We start from the raw sequence: 15,298 nt of genomic DNA, 5'->3' as shown, positions 1-15,298 counted from the left end.
GAGATCTCCTGTCTGGGCTGGCTTTCACTGCCAGGGCCTAAAGCGCTGCTTCTTTCTTCTCTGCTGTTTTGTCTCCAGGGCTTTTGGAACCGTTTCGAAAGGACTCGACAGGGCCACTGGAGGAGAGGTCAGTGTCAACACGCCCAGCACGTCTGGCAGCTCTCCAGGGCTCTCCCCTCTGCTGGGAGCTGTGGCTGCAGCTTTGGGAGCCAGCAGAGCTTTCCTGCACAGGCTGCTCCTCTGCAGGCAGAGCCGTGTCAGCCTGCAGAGCACAGCTGGGACAGACTTGGTCCTTCTGAAGTGCCCACAGGAATGCAAGGAGGGCAATGGATGTGTGTGTTTGCTTTGTTGTGCAATCCCAGCCAGAGCAGTTGCATCTGAAATCATGACCCAATCCCATAGAACTGCTAAAGGGTTCCCGGCTGTTTTGCTCTGTTTGCACAGAACCAGAATTACCTCCTGCTTGCAAAATGTGTTTGAACATTAATGAGAGTGTTGAGGCCATTTGAGAAGACTGTAGGTGCAGAGAATGTGGTTAGAGCTTGGAGGCTGACAGCTGAGGGGCCATTTCTGCAGAGCTTGCAAGGCCAAATGTCTCTGGCCATGTGTCCTGTAAGCAGCCCCCAGCGAGCAGAGCAATGGGCTGTGGGAATGGCACTTGCTGAGCTCTGGTGTCCCATCCCAAGGCAGTTTGGCACAGCCCGGCTCCGTCACTCCAAAAAGACTCGCTCCGTGTTTGCTGCGGCCTCCTGCCACAGACTCCTCCAGTTAAAGGTCTGCAATGTCCCTTCAGGTGGCCATAAAGAAAATGAGTCTGAGAGGGCAGAACAGGGAACGAGCTGTGAATGAGCTCCTGCTCCTGCAGGACAAGAAGAACCCCAACATTGTCAGCTCTTTAGACAGGTGAGTGCCTCAGGCCCTAGCCCGTGCCCGGGCCCTGCCTTAACCTTTCCTGGCATCCGTAGTCTGTAGCCTGATTTGAAAATGCCTGACCCAGCCCTATCTTCCCAAAACAACAGCCTGGCAGTTCGCTCCCTCCGTGTGCTTTTGTAGCTTTGGTTTGGTTTTCCCTTCAAGTTGACCTTGTTTTCTGTGTCTTACAACAAGTGCTGGTAAACCACAGCAGAAATTATTTCCCTTGGCTTCTTCTTCCCAGCCCTTTCCCATTGCTGCAGATGCCAGGAAGACCAGGTTCTTGTTCCCAGAAATGCCTCGTTTGCCCATTTGTCACTGGCCTTGCCTGTTTCTGAAGGGACTTTCTGAAAGGTTTTCGGACCCCTTTTGTCCCAAGTGCTGCCCGGCTTCCTCCCCTGGATAACCCTGGGAGCTGTGTTGCCTTGTTCTGCAGGGAAGGGTGGAACTGCTGAGTTCAGAAGCTGAACCAGCTGGGGGCCAGTGTTGTGGTTCCACATTGATCTGGGCCTTTGCTAAACTGCATTTTTCACCTGCTTGCCATCTCAGGGCTCTCCTTTCTCACAGGGGTCTCCTCCTTTAGACTGTGCAGATCCCAAGGGCTGTGCAGCCTGGCAGGAATGTCTCTCCATCGGATTCTGTCCTCATTGACAAGTGACCTGGCAACAAAACTCCACTCCAGGCTTTTCCATGGGGGAACTGAGCACTGCACATTGGTCTCCATGCCACTGCTTTCCTCTTCCAGCTTCCTTGTTGATGGAGATCTCTGGCTGGTGATGGAATACATGGATGGAGGAACTTTGCAGGACGTTGTCAGACAGACACGCATGGCTGAAGGAGAGATGGCAGCTGTCAGTCGGGAGGTGAGGGATCCTGCCTGTGACTGCCATGCCTTGGACACGATGGTCCTTCCCAGCAGGGCGTGAGAGCAGGAGTGGCTCCATGCTCAGGCCTTTGTTTCTCTGTTGTTTTCATGAGCTGGAGAAGAAAGAGCCCCTGCAGTGAACAGCCTGCCAGCAGCACTGCTCTTCCACTCTGTTCTTGTTCTCTTTCCTGCTGTTGTGGCACTCTCTGTCTGTTTTGGATTTGATGTGCTGTTCTCAGCTTAGCCTTGAACCGTTTGCCTGGAGCTTGTCTGCACTGCACTCCTGGCCTGTCAGAGCAAAGTCGCTGCTGGCAGAATTCTAAACTGTCCTTTCTTGTGTGATATATTCCGGCCATTGGTTTTTACCCTCGTGTTTCTTGTTCTCTCTCAGTGTCTGCAGGGCCTGCATTTCCTCCATTCGAACCGGGTGATCCACAGAGATCTGAAGAGCTCCAACATCCTTCTGGGCATGGACGGCTCTGTCAAGCTGGGTGGGTGTTCCTGGCCAGGCACGGCGCTCCCGGGGTGCGGCTGTGGGGCTGCTTCCCAGTGACGGCCAGAGCCCCACAAGGGCTGCTGGGGGCACTGCCCGGCCCCTGCTGCCAGCTGAGAGCGGCTGCCCCTGCAGAGAGCTCAGGAGAGGAGCAGGCTCTCAGGGGTGCCTTTGCTCTGGGAATGGCCCTCCCAGAGGGGCAGGAGTTGGAATCTGAAGCTGCAAGGGAATCAGTAACAGCAACTGCACGAAAGCTGAGGGTTTCTTTAAGGGTCCAGTTCAGTCCCATCTTTCCTTGGCTACAGCCCTGAGGACTTTTCCAGCTGACTTCACTGCTGCATTCTCAGACTGAGAGCGGGGAGTCTTTGTGCTTGGTTTCCTCATTCCAGCTGCCTTTGACAGTGTTTGTTTCTGTCCTCAGCTGATTTTGGCCTCAGCGCTCAGCTCAGCCCTGAGCAGGACCAGCGCACCTCCATGGTGGGCACTGCTCACTGGATGGCCCCAGAAGTTGCCACCAGTTCTCCTTACGGCCCCAAGGTGGACATCTGGTCCTTTGGCATTGTGACCATCGAGATGGTGGAAGGAGAACCTCCTTACTTCAAGGAAACGAGGGCCATGGTAAGAGGCAAATTCTCCCGTGGTTGCAGAGGCCTGTGAGCACAGGGTGACCCTGCACTGGGAGCAGCAGCTGGAGGTTTCTGGACATGGGGAAGGGAATTCCCAGAGGACTGGAGCCTCAACACAGACACATATTCTGCAGTCTCCAGACACAATTTGCCAATTTGCTTTGGGATTTACGTTGTTGCAGTTCTTCTGGCTGTGAGGATGACCTGAAAATGTGAAGCAAGTGCACCAGCTCTTTACAGTGGCTGCGGCAGCACCAGGGTTTGGGTTTTTTGGTTGGCATAGAAAAATGAGCTGTGAGCAGCATCTCTGCCAGGGAGGAAAGTGCCCCTGGAGCTGGGGCTGGGAAGCCGGGGTCGATGTGAGCACTTGTGGGTGTGAAGGAAGCTGGCAGAGCGCTGAGTTTGCTTTTCCTCAGGCTCGCGCTCTGATCCGGCAGAACGGGACCCCGCAGCTGCAGGAGCCCAGGTGCCTGTCGGCTCTGCTGCGGGACTTCCTCGAGTGCAGCCTGGAGCCGGACGAGGAGCGGCGCTGGTCTGCCCAGGAGCTGCTGCAGGTGAATGCCAAGCGGCTGCAGGGGAAGCAGCAGCTCCAGGGAGGGGTTTTCTTGTGGGGCCCCCTCCGATGATCTCCGGTCTCGCTGCTTTCCACACGCAAAGCAAGCAGAATCCTCGCCTGGTTTGGCTTGGCAGGGCCCTTTCGAGGGCATCTACACCTGGGGCCCCACAGCGAGCAGGGCCATCTTCAAGCAGCTCAGGTGGCTCAGAGCCCTGCCTGACCTGAGCTTGGATGTTCCCAGGGAGGAGGCACCTCCCACATCTCTGGGCACCTTCTGTCAGTGCTTCTCCACTCTCCTGCTAAAAAAATTCTGCCTTAGATCTCATCTGAGCCTGCTTCCCTCTCCTGAGTTTCAGACCATTTCCCTTTGTCCTGTTGCAACAGAGCCTGTGAGGAAGTTGACTCTGGAAAGTAACGGTTCATTTCTTTCTTTTTTCTCCTTTGGGCAGCACCCATTTTTATCATCAGCCAAGCCTCTCTCCAGCCTGACCCCTCTGATCACCGCAGCAAAGCAACTGAGGCAGCAGCGGAGGAGATGAAGGACTGGAGGACAGCGTTTAGTTACAGTAGTTAGTTAGGACAATTAGTTAGTTATGGTAGTTAGCAGTGCTAGTTAGTTATGGTAGTTAGTAGTGCTAGTTGGTTAAGGTAGTTAGGACAGCCTGTTTGTTACGGCTCTTATGACAGCCTGTTTGGTATGGCAGTTTTTTGAATAAAAACTCTCTTAAACCTCAACTCCCTTGACGTGTCCCTTCCTTCTCCCTGTGTGACTCAGCTGCCCGGAGCAATGTGAGGGGAGAGCGGGCCCAGCCTCGCCCAGAGCTGAGCCCCAGCAGAGCCCTGGCAGAGCCCAGAGCCGCCTCGGCATCTGCAGAGTCAGCCTGGAAGGAGGCGCTTGGAGCCTTCTCGGCTGCACCCGACTCTTGGTTACAAACTGTGGGTGGTGGAAAATGCCACCGGCTCTGCAAGAGGGCAGAAGGGGCCCGGGGAAGGCCCAAGTGCTCCATGCAAGGGAAAAACCTGCCCTGGGTTTGTTATAAAGTACTATGTAGTTGGTGGCTTTTGCTATTTTTTGTTGACTTCTGCAACTAATTCCTAATCACAACATGAAACATGAGCTGATTTTGATATAGGACAGTTTGTAATCACTTTTAACTGCTTTTGCTGTCGTACAACTTGTCGGCTCTTTGTGGCCAGTGCGCTGTCCCCTGTGTCGCTCATATCCTCAGAACATCATTCATGGATGATATTTTAGTTTGTGGACAGTGTGAAAAACATACATTATAGTTTTGGCTTTTGCAACGTATTGAAGTGGATGCTACGTGTTTTGCATTCGAATGTTAACTTTTGCAGAAGTAGCTGCAGTTGTGAAATAATAACTAATGCTTTTATTTTTGTAACTAACTGACAAGAATAACTCAGAGATATTTGTGAAACAGCTAATGTTGATTTAAAGTACTTGTGGAAGTAGCTAAAACCGTCTGCATGGCCAGATAACATTTAAGGAACGGGTGTGATGAGGACCCCTGCCGCTGACCCTTCGACTGTCAATAACTGTCGCCTGCTGATGTGGAAACCCAGGGCACTGGGAATATTTCTCTGTCTACTCTGGGGTGTCCTGACCCCCAGGGCAGCACTGACTTTGACCCTCATTCATGGAGAAAACTTCCAAAGCCTCAAGGTAAACTAGAAACCACAAAAGTGTGAAAGAGATTGTAGAGAATTGTAGAGAGTAGTGGAGTATGTCACATGGGTGAGACATTTAGGTTTTAGGATTTTTAGTATGTTATAGATGGGTTCAAGATGGAGGATATAGGGTGTCGTCTTGAGTTCCCTTCTTCTTTATTCTTCTTCCTTTTTCTTCTTGGGTTAGGTGGTATCTTGTAATTGGGTAGAAAAATCTGCATTGCGGGTCTTTGGGGGTCAGTTATTGGGTTAGACTGGTGTTCTGGTTTGAAGAGGAAAACCAGTGAGAGACTTCAAGTCAGAAATACAATTTATTAGGAATAGAAAGAAAAAAAAAACTAAATACATGCAATAATACAAAAGGAAAGAAAACAACTTCTCACAGAGTCAGAATACAACCTGACACTCTGGTGGTGGTGGGAGTCCAGACTGGAATGGCCTCAGTCTTCCCAAAGTGGCCGATGTGGTTCTGTCAGATCTTGTAGAAGGGTGTAATCTTCCTCTGAGGGTGCACTGGAGAAACCCCAGCTGTTCCCAGTGGTAAACTGCCCAGATTATATTCATTCAGGAAATGCTTGTCTCCTCCCTCTGGGCGGAGCATCCCACAATGGGATGATGTAATTTCAACAGTCATGCAGTGACATTGAATGGGCCATTAACAACAGATATCCTCCCGGGGGAGGGAAAGATAAGAAGATAAGAGATAAGGAGCAGGTAGAAAAGGTAAGAAGAAACTGCTCACAGATGGGAAATGAATAACATCTTGCATTTCTGGGACAAAAGGAAAATAATTTAGGTGTCACTGCCGCCGTGCCTACCCTGAAGCTCCCTGGCTTCGCCTGCCCCACCGAGGCACAGTCAGCTGCGGGGGACACGCCCCTGTTTCTCGAGAAGATTCGGGGAGTGGCTAAGACAGAGCACTTCTCTGTCTGCCTTGTAAGGAGAAGAGGCAGCGTCCGAGGAGATAATGAGGGAGTCGACTCAAGGCCGGGAAAAAGTCTCAAGTTTAATCCAAGCTCTGAGGAGCTACGAATGCCATTGTCCCAATAGCCGAAAGTGCTCTCGAGGCTCTCACAATTGTCTTAAGTACCAGGATGGTGACCAGGGGGAAGGGACCCCCACCACCCAATGGGGGGATTTGGGGGAGTGGAAGGCGGAGGGACAGACAGACACACAAACCAATGGGGGAAGTTTAAGGGAGTGACCCCTGCCCCTCGTCCACTCACTCTGCCCAAGGAGGAAGATTCTGGGAGAGCGGGATGGGGAACCAAGTGATGCACAGGGTGCCAGGGAGGAGACATGGGAATGACTGAGCATTTTCAGAGAGGCATTGAGGGAAAGGCGGGAAAGCTCGGGGTGAAACCATGGGGAGAAAATGGGGGTGAAGGGGCAAACCATTACAGAACAGTTACAGGGGTATAAAAACACAAAACAACATGTCACATCTTAATTGGGTAGCGTAGTTTTTGATTAGACTCAAAAGGCCTTGTAACAAGATTTGTTGGCCATTTTTGTGCTGTTTTTCCTGCACGCAGAGTCTGGTGCAGACAGTGTGCTGAAGTTTGGATAAGGTAACAATAAACAGAAGCTGAAGACCAAAAAAGTCCAATGCGTCTCTCCTTCCTGACACAGAACTGCTCCAGGCGGGTCTCCCCTGCCAGGGGAGCCCCCAGGGAGTTGCCCAACTTGGGGCCTGCAGACTCACAGCTGAAACCAGGGATCGGGGGCTGTTGTGAGGAAGTGACACACAACCCTCAGAACAACAATCCACGATTCCTGCACGTACTCTAGAAAGGCAGCCTGGGGCTCAAACCAACTTCAAGAGTTCCTGGAACAAGTAAACGAGTTCAAAGAAACATTTGAATATGTATAATCTTTATGAATATGTTTTTGAACAATAAAATGGAAAAAGTAGATAAGAAGAGTTGCTATGGTTAACCAGTGTGCCTCTGGCCATTGCCAAACACCCAGAGCTGTTATTGATTTGCATCTAATTATCCCTTCTTAAAGTTTTAAAAATTCTAAAGCATGAGGCTCATTTCTCACCAAACCCAAGGTACTCACCCCTTGCTTTCTTGCAAGCCATTGCCAATCCTCAATTTCATCTGGGTGGAGGAGAATGACGCTGCAATGAAAACAAGGAAAAGGAAGATGCAGTGGTGTGGAGGCCCAGGAGCCTACCATCAGAATCTCAGTCCCTCAGCTGTGGAGGACTGGTCCCAAACAAGAATAGATTTCAAGGTTATGGGGAGAAGCTTGCTTCTCCCATAGATCTTTGCAGGCACATGCTGATTTCTGTAAAGTTATGTTACCCCATTGGCCCGTTGGCCTAATTACCCTAGTTCAACCCCTGTCACCTATTTTGGTTAGTCCCTAGAATGTTCTCCTCTCTCTGTCCCTCCACTGGCCCAAGTTTACTGCATTTCCCTGCCTCTGTTTCCCTATTAGCTGACACAACCCTTAACCCCTCCTTTGCACCATTTTCCCCCATATCCATTGGACCCTGACCCTCAGCTCCACCCTCACTACCCCATATAAAAACCCCCTGTGCCCTCAGCTTGCAGCCTTTGTCCCTGGTCCCTGTTCAGCTCTGTGCCCTGTTCCTGTTCCAATAAACCAGTTTGCTGGAGATCCTACAAAGACCCATCCTGCCTACTTTGTCAGCTTTATAAAGTCGCCGTGAGCTTCGGGCTCATCAGTGCCGGACGCTCCAAGGGCCTTGGTAGTGCCAGGATGCTACAGACTGGGACAGCCAGGCAGGTGAGGAGGAAGTCACTGCCCCTTTGCCCCTCTCTCCTGCTCCATCTCCCAGCCCAGCATCGCCCCTGGCTGCAGGACAACCTCGCTGCTGACGCCGTCCTGCCAGGGATGCATTGAGGGGATCTCCTTCCCCTTCCCTCTGGCACGGAGGCAAATCCCAGCTTCTTCTCTGCCCTGCTTCCTCTCCTCATTCTCTCCTTCATCCATCTACGTTTTTTCCCATCTCCTTCCTCCCTCGTTCTTTCTTCTTCCTTCCTCTCCTGGCTTTTCCTTTTCCCTTCTCCCTGTTTCTAACTCTCCTTGTCCTTCCTGCCCCAGTCACTGAGCTGTGGACAGGGATCAGGGAGAACAAATCCCTGCCAGAGAACCTCGTGGAAGAGACCATTTGGAACGGCTCCACGGTGCAGGAATGCAACGGGGAGGAAAAGCCCCAGAGGTCCCACACGAGGAGGGGCTGCAAACCCAGCCCGGGGAGCTGCAAGGAGGGAAAACCTTCCCTGTGGCGGGAAGGGTGTGGGGAATGTGAGAAGAGCTTCGGGCAGAGCTCAGCCTATTCCTGGTGCCTCCAAAGATGGCATTGCTGGATGCAGAGATCCATGCGGCTGCAGAGACCCCCCTGCAGATCCATGGGGCTGCAGAGATGCCCCTGCAGATCCATGGGGATGCAGAGGTCCCCCTGCAGCCCCTGGAGGAGCCACGCTGGAGCACGGGGATGCCTGAGAGGAGGCTGTGACCCCGTGGACAGAGGGGCCCCCGCTGGAGCAGCCTGTCCTGGAAGGACTGACCCCGTGGCACAGTGACCCACGCTGCAGCACTTGGAGGGGGGCTGTGCCCCAGGGGATGGACTCCAGTTGGAGAAGTTCCAGGAGAAGTCTCCGGTGGGAGAGACCGCAGGCTGCAGCAGGGGAACGACTCCTGTCCCTGGGCAGAGGGAGAAGCCACGGGGGATGAACTGAGCACGGCCCCATTCCCTGTCTCCTGCACTGCCAGGGGAGGAGGTGCAGCTGGAAGGAGGGAGGCGTGGGGAAAGCTGCATTCAAGGCTCTTCATTGACTTCTCATTATCTTGTTCTTGTTGGAACCCAGAATGTCCCTGGCACACTTTTGGATGTTCCGGGCACAGGTCAGAAGCATTTGAGACCCTGGCATGCAGCCGGAAACCCCTGTGGCTTTGAATCTGACCCGTGGAACAATTTACCAACCTTGCAGGAAGAACAAGAAATCACAAAATTTAGATATTATAGTAGAAGTAGTCACAAAGTGAAAGGAAGAACTTTTGAGTGCTGTACAGGGGGCTTTTGGCCTTGTACAGAGGGGTCTGAGTTTTGTACATGGGGGTCAGAAGTTCTAAGATGAAGGGACTTGGGCGTGCCCTGTCCTCCTTCTTTCTCCTTCCTAACCTCCATGTTCATGGTGATGTTGGCACTCACAGATTGGTTTAGAGTAGAAAGTCACCATTCAATATAGGTGATAGGCATTGGGGTAAAACCATAAACATTCAACACGTCATGGATGATATAAAAGATGGCACCAGCCCCCTGGGAGTCAGTGTGTGCCTTTGACCTGCTGAACGGACCGCAGCAGTTCAGGAAGAAAATCTTTTAGATAACACACAATAAACTACCTTGAGACCGGAGGACTGAAGACTACTGAGTCTTTCTTTGAAGACACAGGTTGGAGGAGAGACTTTTCCATCTTTCAGGGCCACCCCAATCTAGGGGTGAGCCCTGACACACAGTTTGTAACCAAGAGTCAGGTGCAGCCGAGAAGGCTCCAAGCGCCTCCTTCCAGGCTGACTCTGCAGATGCCGAGGCTGCTCTGGGCTCTGCCAGGGCTCTGCTGGGGCTCAGCTCTGGGCGAGGCTGGGCCCGCTCTCCCCTCACATTGCTCCGGGCAGCTGAGTCACACAGGGAGAAGGAAGGGACACGTCAAGGGAGTTGAGGTTTAAGAGAGTTTTTATTCAAAAAGCTGCCATACCAAACAGGCTGTCATAAGAGCCATAACAAACAGGGTGTTCTTACTACCTTAACCAACTAACACTGCTAACTACCATAACTAAATGGCACTGCTAACTACCATAACTAACTAGTTGTCCTAACTCACTACTGTAACTAAAAGCTGTCCTCCAGTCCTTCATCTCCTCTGCTGCTTCTTCAGTTGCTGTGCTGCGATGATCAGAGGGGTCAGGCTGGAGAGAGGCTTGGCTGATGATAAAAATGGGTGCTGCCCAAAGGAGAAAAAAGAAAGAAATGAACCGTTACTTTCCAGAGTCAACTTCCTCACAGGCTCTGTTGCAACAGGACAAAGGGAAATGGTCTGAAACTCAGGAGAGGGAAGCAGGCTCAGATGAGGTCTGAGGCAGAATTTTTTTAGCAGGAGAGTGGGGAAGCACTGACAGAAGGTGCCCAGAGATGTGGGAGGCGCCTCCTCCCTGGGAACATCCAAGCTCAGGTCAGGCAGGGCTCTGAGCCACCTGAGCTGCTTGAAGATGGCCCTGCTCGCTGTGGGGCCCCAGGTGCAGATGACCTCGAAAGGCCCCTGCCAAGCCAAACCAGGCGAGGATTCTGCTTGCTTTGCGTGTGGAAAGCAGCGAGACCGGAGACCATCGGAGGGGGCCCCACAAGAAAACCCCTCCCTGGCGCTGCTGCTTCCCCTGCAGCCGCTTGGCATTCACCTGCAGCAGCTCCTGGGCAGACCAGCGCCGCTCCTCGTCCGGCTCCAGGCTGCACTCGAGGAAGTCCCGCAGCAGAGCCGACAGGCGCCTGGGCTCCTGCAGCTGCGGGGTCCCGTTCTGCCGGATCAGAGCGCGAGCCTGCAGGAAAAGCAAACTCAGCGCTCTGCCAGCTTCCTTCCCACCCACAAGTGCTCACATCGACCCCGGCTTCCCAGCCCCAGCTCCAGGGGCACTTTCCTCCCTGGCCGAGATGCTGCTCACAGCTCATTTTTCTATGCCAACCAAAAAACCCAAACCCTGGTGCTGCCACAGCCATTGTAAAGAGCTGGTGCACTTGCTTCCCATTTTCAGGTCATCCTCACAGCCAGAAGAACTGAAACAACGTAAATCCCAAAGCAAATTGTGTCTGGAGACTGCAGAATATGTGTCTGTGTTGAGGCTCCAGTCCTCTGGGAATTCCCTTCCCCATGTCCAGAAACCTCCAGCTGCTGCTCCCAGTGCAGGGTCACCCTGTGCTCACAGGCCTCTGCAACCACAGGAGAATTGGCCTCTTACCATGGCCCTCGTTTCCTTGAAGTAAGGAGGTTCTCCTTCCACCATCTCGATGGTCACAATGCCGAAGGACCAGATGTCCACCTTGGGGCCGTAAGGAGAACTGGTGACAACTTCTGGGGCCATCCAGTGAGCAGTGCCCACCATGGAGCTGCGTTGGTCCTGCTCAGGGCTGAGCTGAGCGCTGAGGCCAAAATCAGCTGAGGACAGAAACAAACACTGTCAAAGGCAGCTGGAATGAGGAAACCAAGCACAAAGACTCCCCGCTCTCAGTCTGAGAATGCAGCAGTGAAGTCAGCTGGAAAAGTCCTCAGGGCTGTAGCCAAGGAAAGATGGAACTGAACTGGACCCTTAAAGAAACCCTCAGCTTTCGTGCAGTCGCTTTTACTGATTCCCTTGGAGCTTCAGGTTCCAACTCCTGCCCCTCTGGGAGGGCCATTCCCAGAGCAAAGGCACCCCTGACAGCCTGCTCCTCTCCTGAGCTCTCTGCAGGAGCAGCCGCTCTCAGTTGGCAGCAGGGGCCGGGCAGTGCCCCCAGCAGCCCTTGTGGAGCTCTGGCCGTCACTGGGAAGCAGCCCCACAGCCGCACCCCAGGAGCGCCATGCCTGGCCAGGAACACCCACCCAGCTTGACAGAGCCGTCCATTCCCAGAAGGATGTTGGAGCTCTTCAGATCTCTGTGGATCACCCGGTTCGAATGGAGGAAATGCAGGCCCTGCAGACACTGAGAGAGAACAAGAAACACCAGGGTAAAAACCAATGGCCGGAATATATCACACAAGAAAGGACAGTTTAGAATTCTGCCAGCAGCGACTTTGCTGTGACAGGCCAGGAGTGCAGTGCAGACAAGCTCCAGGCAAACGGTTCAAGGCAAAGCTGAGAACAGCACATCAAATCCAAAACAGACAGAGAGTGCCACAACAGCAGGAAAGAGAACAAGAACAGAGTAGAAGTGCAGTGCTGCTGGCAGGCCGATCACTGCAGGGGCTCTTTCTTCTCCAGCTCATAAAAACAACAGAGAAACAAAGCCCTGAGCATGGAGCCACTCCTGCTCTCACGCCCTGCTGGGAAGGACCATCGTGTCCAAGGCATGGCAGTCACAGGCAGGATCCCTCACCTCCCGACTGACGGCTGCCATCTCTCCTTCAGCCATGCGTGTCTGTCTGACAACGTCCTGCAAAGTTCCTCCATCCATGTATTCCATCACCAGCCAGAGATCTCCATCAACAAGGAAGCTGGAAGAGGAAAGCAGTGGCATGGAGACCAATGTGCAGTGCTCAATTCCCCCATGGAAAAGCCTGGAGTGGAGTTTTGTTGCCAGGTCACTTGTCAATGAGGACAGAATCCGATGGAGAGACATTCCTGCCAGGCTGCACAGCCCTTGGGATCTGCACAGTCTAAAGGAGGAGACCCCTGTGAGAAAGGAGAGGCCTGAGATGGCAAGCAGGTGAAAAATGCAGTTTAGCAAAGGTCCCGATCAATGTGGAACCACAACACTGGCCCCCAGCTGGTTCAGCTTCTGAACTCATCAGTTCCACCCTTCCCTGCAGAACAAGGCAACACAGCTCCCAGGGTTATCCAGGGGAGGAGGCCGGGCAGCACTTGGGACAAAAGGGGTCAGAAAACCTTTCAGAAAGTCCCTTCAGAAACAGGCAAGGCCAGTGACAAATAGGCAAACGAGGCATTTCTGGGAACAAGAACCTGGTCTTCCTGGCATCTGCAGCAATGGGAAAGGGCTGGGAAGAAGAAGCCAAGGGAAATAATTTCTGCTGTGGTTTATCAGCACTTGTTGTAAGACACAGAAAACAGGGTCAACTTGAAGGAAAAACCAAACCAAAGCTACAAAAGCACACGGAGGGAGCGAACTGCCAGGCTGTTGTTTTGGGAAGAAACGGCTGGGTCAGGCATTTTCAAATCAGGCTACAAACTACGGATGCCAGGAAAGGTTAAGGCAGGGCCCGGGCACGGGATAAGGCCTGAAGCACTCACCTGTCCAAGGAGCTGACAATGTTGGGGTTCTTCTTGTCCTTCAGGAGCAGGAGCTCATTCACAGCTCGTTCCCTGTTCTGCCCTCTCAGACTCATTTTCTTTATGGCCACCTGAAGGGACATTGCAGACCTTTCACTGGAGGAGTCTGTGGCAGGAGGCCGCAGCAAACACGGAGCGAGTCTTTTTGGGGCGACGGAGCCGGGCTGTGCCCAACTGCCTTGGGATGGGACACCAGAGCTCAGCAAGTGCCATTCCCACAGCCCATTGCTCTGCTCGCTGGGGGCTGCTTACAGGACACATGGCCAGAGACATTTGGCCTTGCAAGCCCTGCAGAAATGGCCCCTCAGCTGTCAGCCTCCAAGCTCTAACCACATTCTCTGCACCTACAGTCTTCTCAAATGGCCTCAAGACTCTCATTATTGTTCAAACACATTCTGCAAGCAGGAGGTAATTCTGGTTCTGTGCAAACAGAGCAAAACAGCCGGGAACCCATTAGCAGTTCTATGGGTCTGGATCATGATTTCAGATGCAACTGCTCTGGTTGGGGTTGCACAACAAAGCAAACACACACATCCATTGCCCTCCTTGCATTCCTTTGGGCACTTCAGAAGGACCAAGTCTGTCCCAGCTGTGCTCTGCAGGCTGACACGGCTCTGCCTGCAGAGGAGCAGCCTGTGCCGGAAAGCTCTGCTGGCCCCCAAAGCTGCAGCCACAGCTCCCAGCAGAGGGGAGAGCCCTGGAGAGCTGCCAGACGTGCTGGGCGTGTTGACACTGACCTCTCCTCCAGTGGCCCTGTCGAGTCCTTTCGAAACGGTTCCAAAAGCCCTGGAGACAAAACAGCAGAGAAGAAAGAAGCAGCGCTTTAGGCCCTGGCAGTGAAAGCCAGCCCAGACAGGAGATCTCTGCTGCCTGCAGCGTTCACAAACACCTGGGGGCATCGACCCTTCCAACAACAGCGCAGCAGCCACCAGCCCTCTGCCATGCAAGGTGTGCCAGAGAAAACTGAGACCCAACACCAAGGAATTGGGCTGGAGCAAATCCCAAATGTCCACGCTGCACTGCTTTAGTTTAAAACCTGAAGTGAGCAATGGGTGTCTAAAAAACTGGAAAAGAATGCATTCCATCCTTTTCCATTTCCTGCCTAAGACCTGCAGGATCCACAAGGGCCCTGCCATCAGGCAGGTGATGCATTTTCCCCCAGAGTGCATCAGCTCTGTGTCTGTTACTGAATGTCTGGGCTCTACTACCTGTGCTAGAATAGAGCACTTATTAGTTCAGCTCTGGTTTCTGTTTCTAAACCATTAGGTTGTTAATCCTGACCGGAGGATATTTTTTGAAGCAAAATATTTGAAAGAAATCTCCTTGAGAACTGTTTTCTGACAGTCACCAGATGGTGAGTGGCTCTTTTAGGCAATCCAGTTCCAGGGACAGAAGATCTTCCAGGTCCTGCTCCTTGCTGCAGGCAGGACACTGCCAGCCTCAGGGGCCTTTGACGGTGCCTTCTGAGCACAGGTATCAATTCTGATCAGGACTGAGGGACAGCAGGATGGTACCCCCGTGTCTGGAGGTGTTTGGAGCTCTCCTGACTTCTCACTTGATCCTGCACCAGCACAACACCTGGGCCTGCTTGTGCAGAAGTAACTGCCGTGCACTTACCCTTGGCCAATCTGCTCCACTTCCAGGTATTTCTCGGCAGGCTCCGCCAGGCTCACAGTGTTCCCTGAAAGAAACCACGTGGAAGACGCTCCCTCCCAGAGTGAGACCACGCCTTGCAGCAGAGCCAGAATGCAGCCCCCCTCCCTGGGGCCGTCAGCCCCTTGGTCTCAGCTGGGGAAGGACAAGAAATGACCCTGGCACATTCAGCTGCAGAGCAGCACTGGGTGCAGCTGATGCCGAGACACACACACAGCACCCTGCTCTGGCACACAGGAACACAGCAGACGTACTCAGCTGCATCAGGCACCACTCCCCTCTCCCCTCTGGCTGCAGGGCTGTGCTGCTGTCAGAATGTTCAGCCCAGGATCCCACAGCCGAGGGAGGTTCAGTGTCCTCTTCCCAAGCACAGGGAGCTTCTCCATCCTCTTCCCAAAACGCTGCAGGTTCGCCATCATCTTTCCACGCCAGGGGACGTTCACTGTCCGCTTCCCATGCTGGGAGAAGTTCACCCTCCTCTTCCCAAGACACAGG

General features: G+C 53.1%; 1 pseudogene; it reads left to right on the top strand.

The window, feature by feature from the left end:
- LOC137464098 (uncharacterized) overlaps positions 1-15,298 on the top strand; it is a 1,364,046-nt pseudogene that overhangs the window by 816,521 nt on the left and 532,227 nt on the right.

The sequence above is a fragment of the Anomalospiza imberbis genome, chromosome 36 (assembly GCF_031753505.1).
Source record: "Anomalospiza imberbis isolate Cuckoo-Finch-1a 21T00152 chromosome 36, ASM3175350v1, whole genome shotgun sequence".
NCBI lineage: Eukaryota > Metazoa > Chordata > Aves > Passeriformes > Viduidae > Anomalospiza > Anomalospiza imberbis.
Note: the sequence above shows the minus strand (reverse complement) of the source record. Positions and strands in the feature narration are given on the sequence as shown.